This window comes from Micromys minutus, assembly GCF_963924665.1.
Source record: "Micromys minutus genome assembly, chromosome: 22".
NCBI classification, from domain to species: Eukaryota; Metazoa; Chordata; class Mammalia; order Rodentia; family Muridae; genus Micromys; species Micromys minutus.
This window is the reverse complement of record NC_137957.1, coordinates 26119831-26133902: the sequence shown is the minus strand read 5'-3', so window position 1 is coordinate 26133902 and position 14072 is coordinate 26119831. Positions and strand designations below refer to the sequence as shown.

The 14072-nt window shown below is 36.9% G+C and overlaps 1 protein-coding gene across 2 annotated transcripts in view; it reads right to left on the bottom strand.

Annotated features, from left to right (window-relative positions):
• The window catches only part of ACSS3 (acyl-CoA synthetase short chain family member 3), a gene marked incomplete at its 5' end in the record, with an annotated part of 191582 nt that overhangs the window by 70456 nt on the left and 107054 nt on the right, over nucleotides 1-14072 (bottom strand). The window lies entirely within an intron of this gene.

Genomic DNA, 14072 nt, shown 5'->3' with positions numbered 1-14072 from the left:
ACATTTTAAATCCCAATGATTCCTGTACTTTCACAATTAAAGTTCTGACTCTAAGGAAGGAAACTTCTATGAATTAAAATACTCCACATGCTAGCAAAAGAAAATATGCTTTCCGTTTTTAAAATTATATATATACATATATATACATATATACACACATACACATATACATCTATATCAACTGAAAGATAAAAACATAGTGATGCTGGAAATTATGTAACACAAAAGCACAATATATTTTGGTACATGCTTTTTAAAAAACAAGCAGGAAAGATTTAAAGAATAGATAGACCACTAATTTCCCCAACTACTTTGAGTGTTCACAAATCTTGACTCATCCCTATGCCCATAATCTCTCATTATTGCTAGACCTCCTGTTCTTAGAACAGGGTGCCTAGATTATTAATGTATGTTGAATAAAACTGTATACATATTGCACGGTAAAACATATTAGGCACAGATTAAAATAAAAGAAAGAAAATAGTTATCTAAGTTCATTTTTGCTTCCGTGGATATGCTAAAGTACATATGACATTCCTGAGAGATGGGGTACCTTATATAATATTTGCTGAGCTCCGCTGATCAAATCTCATCTAAGCTTCCCATGGAATCTTTGGTTCTGTAAAACTCCCGTGGTAAACTCTAAACTAAGGCAGGTGGAGGAATTTACTTATAGCAAACTGAGAAATCTCTTCAAACAGAGAATGAGAAAAGAACTGACAATCAATGTGGTGGTTTGAATGAAAATGAACCTCCTTAGAATCCTGTATTTTGGTACTTGCTCTTCAGTTGGTGGAACTCTTTGGGAAAGATTGGGAGGTGTGGCTTTGTTGGAGGAGGTGTGGCCTCGGGGAAGGGATTTGTCCTCCTAAAGTCTATGATATTCACAGTTACCTCTCTGTGATTCGTGGTTATATTTCAAGTTGTGAGTTCTCAGGTACTGATCCCACGACATGCCTGCCTGCCTGCCATGCTCCCCCCAATGATGATCATGGAGTCTACGTCTTTGAAACCATAAGCCCCAAATAAACTTCTTCTATAACTAGCCTTGTCTATAGTTTATTACCACAGAAATACAAAAGTAACTAAGACAATCAATTTAATACCATAGCTGAATAATACTTTAGATTCAGTTTTTATTTCAGAAACAATATTTGATAAGACATGACTAGGGCTTAGGGTTTTTTTTTCCCCAACAATCACCATTAATGTTCTTCAATGTAACTATATTCTCTTTAAGCAAAATAACCTTTTAGGCCTCATACTCTAAACTCTCACAGTTTAAATACCACCTATTACAATTAAAAAATTCATTGTAATGAATTCTAGAATCAACTTTCATTTATATCATTGATCCGCTGTATGAATCAGTAAATTCAAATACTAAAGAAAGCTGTCCGTTACAGGCCGGCAACACATGCACATAATGGGAGATAAATATTGGAGCTGTAAGACCATCGGGCAGGAATGATATTACAACTCTATTCTTTCTCATAACGTGGGGAGAACTCTCTTGATTTATATGCCTTCAACGTATCTTAAGCATCAATCAGTCTTGTGGGCACTGGAGAGTGATTTGGTAAACCTGATTTCACCCACATAAAAATGATTTATAGAATAGGCCTTATGCAATTAACTTTCCCCTGTCTACCTTCTTATGTCCTTACCCACTAAGTAAGGATAAACAACTTTGTCAATATTTCTTGGTACATCAACAATACCGAGATGATCTCTTAAAATTGTGTAACTACCACTAAAGGAACACTCTATGGCCAGCTGAAATAGGGTCTCACTGCCTGACAGGGTCAGAAGAAAATGATACTGAGTCAAACTTGATACTTGTATTTATGTCAGCTAAGAAAAGAATTGTCACAGTGAACATGGTGTGCCACATGGGACTATCTTCATACAAGATGTGCTTTGATTCTTTTATAATGCCTTCAGCTAGTCACATCTGATAATAACAAAAATGATACACTAAATATTAGAAATACTACTCAAATTCTTTATGAATAATATGGGACTATAGCCATATTACTATTCAATGATATTTCAAATAAATATATACAAATAAAATATGTATTCAGCATAGGACTGGAAATCCATGATGTAGAGTTACTATCAGGAGTCTTCGAAGTGACATATAAAGTCTCATAATCCATTGTACACTAATTGACCAAGAACAGCTCTGTTGTTTTGAATTTTTCCCCTCATTCTCCAGAAGAAAATTAAATATTCTAACAGTTTTTCCTATTTTATAATTACTGAAAATATATATTTTATTTATTTTCCTAATAATTTCTATAAAAATCTAAAGACTGATTTAAAAAAAATAACACTAATGGAAATATTTCCCTAAATCAATCTTATTAATATAATTAGTGATAGCTGAGTAAATACTTTTGTGAATATCAAGCAGAACCTGTCTAGATATTTCATTAGAAAACATAAAACACCTAGATGTTATAAAAATAAGTTGTGTTAGATTAATCATAGATTTAGTAAGTATTTGTTGAGCATGTACTATGGGTCAGTTAGATAGGAAGGCTCTATACTCATATGACTTATAATCTGACAAATATTGATGTGGAAATATATAGACACTTATTATAAGCATTCATACAGCTGAAACTGCAGGGTGTGTGGACATAAATGAAGGGCATACAGGACTATTTTGCTGTCAGGTTATTGCCACTGGTTTGTTTAAGAACAAACTGAAGCAAATTCCCAGGGCATGTTTCCTTATGAACATTAAATAAAAGTGATGTCAATACTTTGTTGATTTTATTGGGTACTCTTTCCTCATGCCCTTTTGTATAAGTATGTATATAGACAAACATGTGCTCATAAGCAAAATTTAACCTTTTTAATGCCTTTCAAATGCACACAATAATGCTGAGCTGACAATAGAAAATGACCCCCCATTTCATAGCTCTCATTTCAGTGGCTCGCAATAGGCAATCACTCAATTTAATAATACAATTCTAAAGTTGAAGTGTTGACAAGCAAACAAAAAGATACACCAAAAGCCAAATGCAGCAAAAATCAGCATTAAAAAAAATGGAAAACATATCAAACCTACGTCATTGCTGTTTTACTGTATACTTTTTAATGGTCTTCTTCCAAGTAGTAGAAAGTTTCGGTTCTGTCTAAAGGACATGGGATGATACTGTAATAATCCTAGAAATGCAAAAATTCTACATCTTCACTTCTTTTACATATTTATTTATGTACTTATTTGTTTAAGGGGAGAGAGAGAGAGAGAGAGAGAGAGAGAGAGAGAGAGAGAGAGAGAGAGAGAGAGAGAGAGAGAGAGAGAGAGAGAGAAGACATAGGCATGTATATGCTACAGGACACATGTAGAAGTCAGAAGACTATTCTTAGGAGTGAGTTCTCTCCCTCTTCTTTCTGGTATCCCACAATCCAATTCAGATGCTCAGAATTCCACAGAGACATCTCTATCCACTGCTCTATCTTCCCAGATCCATAATATAAATTGTTAACATCAGGTTTATAAAGTGGCAGTTACTAATGTTAGCTAGACTTATAAAAGTGGTTAGTAGCATTTCACAGTACAAACACCACACTATATGTACTCAGTATATACATATTCCAAATTAACTTCACTGTATAATTTTCTACCACTTTAAGACTCAGCCTATTGTTAATGGACCACGGATGATAAGGCTCTGGCTAGAAAAGCAAGGAACCATTCAAGTCCATAATATTTACTATCAACATTAGATCCTCAAAACATGAACGTGAAACTTTAAAACCTTCATCAAAAGCAAGACAAACATCCAAGTTAAATCTTTGAACTCTACACAAAATGAAGCCCTTTATTACAAACCATGTGCACTTGTTGGTGGAGATCACTCCTCCGTGTGGTTTTCGGGCTTTGATATGAAATTGTTCAGTGCAGCGCAGTGCTTGCCTCTGTTTTCACAAGCTTAGAAATACATCTAGTCTCTTTAGAGACTGTTTTTGAGAATGTCACCCAAGGTGTGCTTTACTGAGGTTTTGAGGCGAGGAGAACAGCATTGATTCCGCACCAGCCAGTGTGAATTTCACTTTAGCAGACAGGTGCTGCCGAGCATTGCTTTGTTTATTTTGGAACAGCGATAGGTCTGGCAACTGCATGTGTTAAGTTTCTACTTCATGTCATATGCCATTACCAGAGCATGAACGTTTCGGCTCACAGCATTTAAACTTGATACTTACTAAAGCATAAACAAATCCCCAACATCTACTATTGAATGGAAGAAGTCAGAATGCAGATTAGGGTATGAAATTTGTTTAGTGCTCTTTGTATGAAACAAAATTTATGGCTGATATACTAATTACCTGATTGTGTATGTATGTATACATTTATATATATATGTGTGTGTGTGTGTGTGTGTGTGTGTGTGTGTGTGTGTACATGGCCAAAAATTGACTTCCTGGGAGTTTTGAAACCTGGAAATGGAGAAAAGATAAATTTTTCTTGTATGTCTTTTTCTATTCTTTGAACCATGAAATAATAAGATACAGAACATTGGTAGCTGATGTTCTTTTCCATGGCTTCTGAGCTGACCATGCTTTTTATTGAATAACTGAGGCTTCATCACTTAGAGAAAGTAACTCCTCTCCCGGCAGGCATTTGTTGCTTTTGGTTTTCTGTCTAGTGGCAGAACCCATCCAGTTAACCCCGTTCAACATCAGGTTGTCTGTTGGCATTGTCACTGTTCATGTTCTGTTTATGCAGCTGTTTCTGTGAGAGACTTTTCTTTTATAATTGTTGACAATTTCTTGCTTTATTCACCAAAAAAAAAATAAGTCTATCATAGATACATACTTATAAAAAATCGTTTTACACACAGGGTTTAGAGCTATTCCTGGCTTCCAACACCCACTGAGGGCTTTAGAATAAATATCCCTACTGTGCTAACGAGGCCCATAGGAAGAACAATATCAACCAACCAGAGCCCCCAGAGCTCCCAGGGACTAAACCACCAACCAAAGAGTACCTGGAGGGACCCATGGCTTCAGCTACATCAATGGGAGGAGAGGCCCTTGGTCCAGTGAAGGCTCGATGCCCGTGTAGGGGAATGCCAGGTTGTTGAAGTGGGAGTAAGAACAATCTCATAGAAGCAGGGAAGAGGGGATGGGAAAAGGGAGAAACAGGAAAGAGGGTAACATTTGATATGTAAATACATAAATTATCCAATAAAAAGTATAAATATTCCATGTAATTGTAGACTTGTTTGTGTGTGTGTGTGTGTGTGTGTGTGTGTGTGTAAAACATTCATGTCTGTTAAGTACATAAGGTACTATGTGGTCTGAATAATGTGTACATATGGGAAGTTTAATACCTAATACAGACTGTGGAGGAAGGGGCTTTAAAGAGACATTTAGATGGCAGGAACTCTATTCACCTTCATGAATTGATTAATGCTGTGATCCACAATCTGCAGGAGTGGATTTATTCTCTCATCTATCTATTCTTCCAAAACTTGAGGACAGTTCCTGCTTTCTGACTCAAGGGTATAACAAGGTTCCATGCTGGAAACAGGCAGTAGGTATTCCTTACCCTTAAACGCTGTGAGAAATAAATATCTACTCTTAAATATACACAGTCTGTGACCTCCTGTTATAGCAGTTCTAAATGAATGTACCCTGAATAGCTGTAGCTGTCTACTTTCAGTTATTGTCGTTGTTTATTTTGCTCTTTACCTGTCTTTTGCCAGCCACGTAAACGAAGCACATTGGGTCTTAAAATGCAACTAATCCCAGCTAAGAAGCCATTGCTTCCACCTAGGTGATTAGCATCTACATATTTCCAGAAATAGAATCTTCTGGAAGCGTTAGTGTCAAGTAAATGATACAGAGCATGCAATTGGCGACTCTGCAAGCCTGGTGCTGAGCTAATTAGAGGTCTGACATATTTAGCATTCTCACTAGTCACAGAGAGCATTTATCCTCTGCACAGCTAGGAGTTCACAGCTTCTAGTAGGATGTTTTTTATCCCTGTGCTCTTCCATGCTAATTGATTTTCAATCACTCTGCTACTGTGTACTAAAGGGAGACATTAAGATTTTTTTTATTATTCACAGTGATCGCTGAGTGTGTGCTATTAGAGAAGTTAAATAGCTTCTTGCTAATCATACAAGCTGACTTCTATGCAAGCATTGAAGCCCTATATACTCACTAACTGAGGTTGGATGATTCCAAAGTACTTCACCATGTCCGGCACTGCCCACAAACTTAAACCTGCTTATACTTTTTCATAAAAACAAAATCTTCAATTCCTCAAAATTCTGTAAATCTTGTCCTAAAGGTGACCCCAGACACACCAGCCCCTGGAGCCCACTTTAGCCATACTGTCTCCCTGCCTAGAGTATGATGCTGTCCCACATCTATGTCGAGACTACTTCCCACTGTCCTTCAGTGTACTTTGCTTTTCAGTTTCCCCCACTGTCTCGCAGATTTCTTAATTTTTATATGTATACAGCTTCTCTTTCTTAAACCTCCAAAGGTTCGCCCAACTTCTATCCTTAATGTTCTTTTCCATGAGGTTCTTGATTAACTTGGAGAATTCAATGATTAAATCTGCTATCTACTGAAGTTTTCCGTAGCTTCAAAACTGACACTTCGGTTTCAGACAGATGTCTGAATAGCATAAGGAAACTAGTCATCAAAACCCAAAACATTATGTCCTCGTCAACTGGCCTTTCTTCCTACTCTAGAACTGCAGTTGATAACTGCTTTCCTACCAGTTCTCCTAATGGAAGTCATCAAAGCTATACTCAATGTCCTTAAGCTTTCTAAGGTGGCCCACTTCACATCCCCATGGTCATCCCGCTCCTTAACATTGAACTCGAATATATTATTCTGATCAGCAACTAGACAAGCAAATGTCTGCAGAGAGGTCAAAGGAGTACTACAATGAAGGTAAACTTGAAAACCTAACTTCATCACCCAAGGCTGCTAGTGAAGTTATTGAATAGTCTCTGGCCCATGTTTGTTCCTACTTTAAGTAAGATATTCAAAGTCCTGTATTATAGATTTGTAGTATAAATTCATACATAGGAAGTGTTTAGACAGATTCTGATTCCCCAAGATTCAATCAATAATAGTGATTTTTCCCGTACTTTCTTGTACACAAACTCTTCCCTTTTATAAGACATAATGTTCTCTTAAAAATTAATGGACAGGTTTCACAGAACTAGCTTCCATTCTATTGTGGAATATCTTCCACAGTTGATAGCTCTCAGGAGTTGACTAGGATTGTTGTTGTTGTTGTTGTTGTTGTTGTGGTTTGCACTTGTCATACTCATTTGCTTGCTTTCTACTTGTCAGATTGATTTTGGTTATATTTCCAGTTCACATAGTGCAAGGACCATATCTGATGCCTATTCTGTTTCCCTTCACAGCCTCCAGAACTTAGTTCATATTATGCTTCTGTAAACGTTGCCCATTGAGTTATGACGCATTTCACTTGCTAAATCTAACATGCCACACAGGTATACAGACAGAAAAATTAACTCAAAAGTAAATGTCTTTGCACCGATTGCCAATTGAAGAATTTCAGAGATGTTGCCATCTGATTCATATTTTTTTATTTGCAAAGATCAAATTATACAAACCCAATCACAGTAATAACCTAGTCATTTTCCTCATTGCATACACTCAGTAGATTGTTGCTATGCTACACTTAAGAAAAACATGGAAAAAGAATTTTCCATTACATCAGTAAAACAGGAAATTTGTAGGTTGTTTATTAAGTTTATTACTTAGTTACATAACAGCCAGGAGTCTTAAAGGGAAGTGAAATTCCATGTCTTTGAGAATGAAATAAAAAACAAAATATGTAAAAATTCAAACAATGCCGAGTGAAATATAACTATACATTCTCCTGTCAGTTGCATTGTTTGTTTGTTTTTATGGGTAAATTAAGAAACGTTACTAATAAAATTTTTGCAAAGCGCTGCACAGCACGATTCTATGAAAAGTATAAAGCCCGAGTAGCACAGACATCCCAGAGCATGCCATCCAAGATGAAATAGCTAGACGTGTTTGTCATCTACAAAGGCAACTGTTAAATATTTTTCATCTTTAGTATTTTCAAATATGAGATTTTCATACTTGAAAATAACCTAATATCTGTCTAGGAAATAATTATAATTACTTACAATTTATTCATCAAGTATATGTATGTAAAATATGTTTTCACTGTCACATTCACATACAAATGATATTTCTTCAAGGTCTTAAGTTGTTCTCACATATGTTACCACAGTGGAATCCTATGCAGATACAGAGCTCATTTCATGCTATTCCTTCTATAAAGAACACAGGCAGGGTTATCTCAACTCTCAACTCCTTTTACCAGTTCAGAAAAATAGCCATGCAATTAAAGGTTAACAAGTTCAGTGTCTGAAAGTCCTGTAACATAGAGATTAATACAAGAAGTAGGTAATCATTATATGGGTAGTGGCGTGTCATAATCAGTGTTGTTTCTCCCAGATGAAAGCTTCAAAGCCAGACTTATTTCCCTCAAAGCTCTACTCATAAAGGACAGATCCTTGAGCAGAGAGACCCTTGGGATATTCTCCACATCTACTCTTCTGTTTGCAAAGTTGGTAGCATGAGGACTGGCAACTAGTGTGCTGGTCCTTCAGCCTTGGCTTAGAAGAGAGTTAATGGGCTGGCTCCAGAGGGAGCTGCCTCCAGTATCCCAGTAACCACACCTGTGTTGGGAGGACAAGCAAGCTTTTAAAGAAGAAATGCAGTACACTTAAAACTCCACATCTTATACTAGCTAGAATACAGAGAAAAGAGTCATTTGTATTTTAATTTTAATATTCTATTCTAGAGAAAAAAATACTTTCTATTTTTTTTTGAGTAATGACTTATAAGAACCTCTCCCCAAATTAACCTTATTTTTATAATTTGCAAATTGTTCTCTATGCTTTCTGTGAATTGATCAGTTAAGTGATGTGAAGGGATTGTTCTCCTCAATCTGAGGCTCAGTAGGTAAGTCCCTGGCCTGAATCAGAATACACAGAGAAGTGCCGGGACTCTTGCCATTTAGACTGTAACATGCAAGAACAGTTTTTCCAAGAAATACAACATCGTCAATATTTTTAAGGAAAGAAAGAAAGAATGAATGAATGAATGAAAGAAAGAAAGAAAGAAAGAAAGAAAGAAAGGAAGGAAGGAAGGAAGAAAGAAAGAAGCTAGAGTAAAATCCAGGGAGTAGCATGACTTTCAAACATAAAAGTTAAGGCAATATACCAAGTAATATATTTTATTCTTGAAAAATAGAAATGATCCAGAAAGGAGTTACAGATATGAAATGGGGTGTGTGTGTCAGCTTTCTCCTTTCATATATGAGAAATGCTTTCCTAAAATAGTTGAACTGACCCAGAGTCATATTCTTAAATAAAGACAGGTATTAAAATTCCCAGATAGGTGACCATGCTTCTACATCATAATTCAAAACGTTAAGTCTTTTAGTTTTTTTAAAGCAATCCTTTGAACTTAATTATTGAATTATTAACCATCCACCCTATTTAGCCTGAAGAGAATATTGAAGAATTTATAAGAAACACTACTACCAGATCTATGCTCTGTGAAAATGTAAGCAGTTGAAAAGCAAGAGTGACATTCTTTTTTTATTTATTGGATATTCTCTGTATTTACATTTAAATGTTATTCTCTTTCCCCAATCCCAGCCCCTCCCCCTCCCATTGCCTCCAAGAAGGTGCTCCCTCTCCTGACACCCCTCCCCCAACTCAGCTCCCTGGCATTCCCTTACACTGGGAAAATGAGCCTTCACTGGAACAAAAGCCTCTCTCCCATTGATGCCAGAAAATGCTATCCTCTGCTGCATATGCACCTGGAGCCATGAGTCTCTCCATGAAAACTTATTGGTTGTGTTTTAGTCCCTGCTTGCTGTGAAGAGTTTGGTTAGTTGATAATTTTGTTCTTCCCATTGGGTTGCAGACCCTTTCAGCTCCATCAGTCCTTTTTCGAGCTCCTTCATTGGGGCCCCTGTTCAGTCTGATGGTTAGCTGCAATCATCCTCCTCTGTATCAGTCTGGCTCAGGCAGAACCTCTGAGAAAGCATCCATATAAGATTCCTGCCAGTAAGCACTACTTGACATCAGCAATAGTGCTTGGGTATAGTGACTGCATATGGGTGGATCCTCAGGTGAGGCAGTCTCTGGGTGATCTTTTCTCCAATCCCTGCTCTTCTATTTGTCTCTTTATTTCTTCCCATGACCATTTTGTCTTTCCTTCTAAGAAGGATTGAGGCATCCACCTTCTGGCCTTTCTGCTCTTTGAGCATCATAAGTTCTGTGAATTGTTTCTTGAGTATTCAGAGCTTTCTGGGCTAGTATCCACTTATAAGTGAGTACATACCATGAGTGTTTTTTTGTGACTGGGTTACCTTAATCAGGATGATAGCTACAAGACCATCCATTTGCCTAGGTATATTATGAACTCATTTTTTTAATAGTTGAGTAGTACTCCATTGTCTAAATGTACTACAATTTCCGTATCCATTCCTCTGTTGAAGGACATCTGGGTTCTTTCCAGCTTCTGACTATTATAAATAAGGCTACTATGAACATGGTGGAACATGGATCCTTGTTAGCCGTTGGAGTTTCTTTTGGGTATATGCCCAGGAGTAGTATAGTTTCATCCTCCAGTAGTACTATGTCCAATTTTTTGAGGAATCAACAGATTTCTAGAATGATTGTACCAGCTAACAATCCCATCAACAGTGGAGGAGTGTTTATCTTTCTCCACAATCCTGCAAGCACCTGCTGTCACCTGAGTTTTGATCTTAGACATTCTGACTGGTATGAGGTAGAATCCTGGGGTTGTTTTTATTTGCATTTCCCTGATGACTAGGAATGTTGAGCATTTATTTAGGTGCTTCTTAGCCATTTGATATTCCTCAATTGAGACTTTGTTTAGCTCTGCACCCTATTTTAAAATAGGATTATTTGATTCTCTAGAGTCTAACTTCTTGAGTTCTTTGTATATATTGGATACTAGCCCGGTGTCACATTTAGGCTTGGTAATGATATTTTCCCAATCTGTTGGTTGCTGTTTTGTCCTTTAGACAGTGTCCTTTGCCTTACAGAAGCTTTGCAGTTTCATGAGGTCCCATCTGTTGATTCTTGATCTGACAGCATAAGCCAATGGTGTTCTGTTCAGAAAATTTCCCCTGTGCCTATGTGTTCTAAGCTCTTCCCCCACTTTCTCTTCTAATAGTTTCAGTGTACCTGGTTTTATGTAGAGGTCTTTGATCACTTGACTTGAGCTTTTTTACAAGGAGACAAGAAAGAATCGATTTGCATTCTTTTGCCAGTTAAACCAGCACCATTTGTTGAAGAGGCTGACCTTTTTTTTTTTTTTCATTGACTATTATGGATTGCAATTTTTCTGTTTTCTTGTGTGTTTGTTCATTTTCTTATAATATGGATTCAGGCAGCCTAGGCTGGCCTCAAACTCACTATGAAGCTGAGGATGACCCTGAACTTATTAGATCTCTGTGTCCTAAGATTATGGGTTTATGTGGTGCTGAGGATGCAACCCAGAACTTTACTCATGCTAGGCAAGTAGTCTACCAACTCAATTATATCTTCAGCTTTTTTGAGGGCTCCTAATTTTTTTATTATATTGGAACAACAATAGTTCTGTCAAAACCCAGTATACTAGCTAGTTTATGGCTTAATCTCATAATAGACTGAATAGAAACCATAAGTAATATTATTCTTTGTACCTAGGTAGTAATTTAGCTAAGAAATACACAGCTGACTTCTTGGTCAACAACACGGCTGCCACTGAAGAATCATGGGTGTTCTGTATTCTGAAATGAGACTGTGTGTATAACACACACATTTGTAGCTGGTGCACAACAAAGTTGAAAGCAAAGGTGGGGTCTAGAAGAATTTGTTCTTTTCAAGAAATAATCTCAGGCTTAATTCCAAAGATAGCAGTCAGGAAGAGTAGGCAAACAATAAATAAGACAGAGAGAGAGATCAGGAAGCATATATCTATATAATCACCATGTGACAACACAGTATCTTGCCTGATACTAAGATATTAGAATTGCTTAGGCATCAAAGTTCCTATATGAAGATATTATCTTTATGTCTGCTGTGTACTCAAATGTTGGTGTGAAAATTTCAACTGCCTTATGATATTTGTAGTAAGAACTGATGGCAACAACATTGTGGAGTGCAGACTTGTGCACATAAGTTTGTTCATTGGGCTCATAACCTTTTAGTTAATTAATTAATTAGTTAATTAATTAGTTTACATCACAAGTGCTGTAAATAACCCTATCCCCCAGCACCCCCTCACTGTGACCCACCTTTTCCCCACCCCCCTGTTCTTCTTCTTTGAGGAGGGTGGGACTCCCTGCCTCTTCTCAGAGAGAGAAGAATGCCCCTGGGTATCTCCCAGCATGACAATCACAAACATCAAGTCTCTATCAATTCAGGCACATCCTCTCCCACTGAGACCAAACAAGACAGCTCTGTTGGGGGAATGGATACCTCGGGCAGGCTACAGCTTTAGGAAGAGCCTCTTCTCCATTTGTTGGAGGGCCTACAGGGAGACAGAGAGGTACATCTGCTATAGGTATACCAGGGGACCTTGTTTCAGGCTCATACTCTTAAAGGGGAAAGTGACAGTGGCCCATTCCTCTCTGTCTATGCTTCTTTGCTGCTATGTACTTCCTGCTTTCACTTCCTGGTCAGTCACAGGCCCACAGCAATTGAACTAAGCAAGGACAGACTGGAAGCACTGGACTTATGAACTCAAATCAGTAACTTGTATTTATTTTTAGATTGCTGACCTTGGGTAGTTTGTCACGGGTGCAGAAAGAGAGCTCAGTAGCTACCATAACAAACCCCTGCCCATATCCATATGATATTGGAGCTAGGTCTGTTTCAATCAACATTTAATTAATAAAATAGCCATCTAAAGGGGTTCAGATTATTTTTCCATTCAAGAATATGAAAATGGATTGAATTGTGAAGATCTGTTTTAAGTATTAGATACAAAATTGAGTTTTCAAATACACTCAAATGAACTAATAAGAGTAAACCATTGTCTATGTGAATGTAATATATCTGAATAAGCTATTCAGGAAGTCCCTTGATGAAAAAGAATGTTAAATTTATATATTTCTCATCCAAGAAACAACAACAAAACAAACCTTCAAGTCAACTTTTTTTTTGACATCTTCACTCAAGTCCTTTCATTAACAAGTATTTATTTGAAAATTAATGGGTGTGAAAAACAAGCTTTAAAGTTGAGCACTGGTTGATTATATGCAAAAATCTCAGATGTTTCTTTCCTCTTAATCCAAGTGAGAGCAGAGAGGAACAAGGAAACATTCTAGAAGATCCTGAAAATAAATGGGACTGCAACAGAGAATCAAGTTGGCACAACCTAAAACACTAACTAGACTGCTGTGCAAAGGGGTTTGGTCTCATTCAGGAAGTCAAAGAGGGCCTCACCAAGGAAGTGAACATGAAATGTAATCTGATGAATAACAGGAAAATGCTGAAAAAAGAAAACATAGATGAGTTCTTGTGGCAGCAGTGAATGACCAAAGACACAGAAGAAAGCCTTGAAAAAGAAGACAGTAACTAAGGGGGTGGTTAATGCCTGGAGAGATGGCTCTACAGTTAGGAGCACCACTAACTGAGTTAAGAACACCCCAATTGAGAAACTGATACAAGGGTTTTTTTTTGTTCATTTTAGTGAGAGATGTAGTAATGCATTTGAACATGGAAATCATCAGGAAGTTGACAATTTCAATTATGTCTCAACCCTGCAGCTATAGAGTGTCCTCTTATGGGAGAAAAAAAAATCTTATTAAATGTCAATTGTGTTCATTACTGATGAAAGAGACTTCTCCCAAAAATGTCTTGAATCTCAAAAGTTATGCATCCAAGGTAGTTTTAACCATTTATTTAAAAATTTTCATCAGCTAACATACTTATAGATTAGAATTAAATCTAGAGTATATTAAGTTATTTTGTTGAAATAAAAGAGTTCAT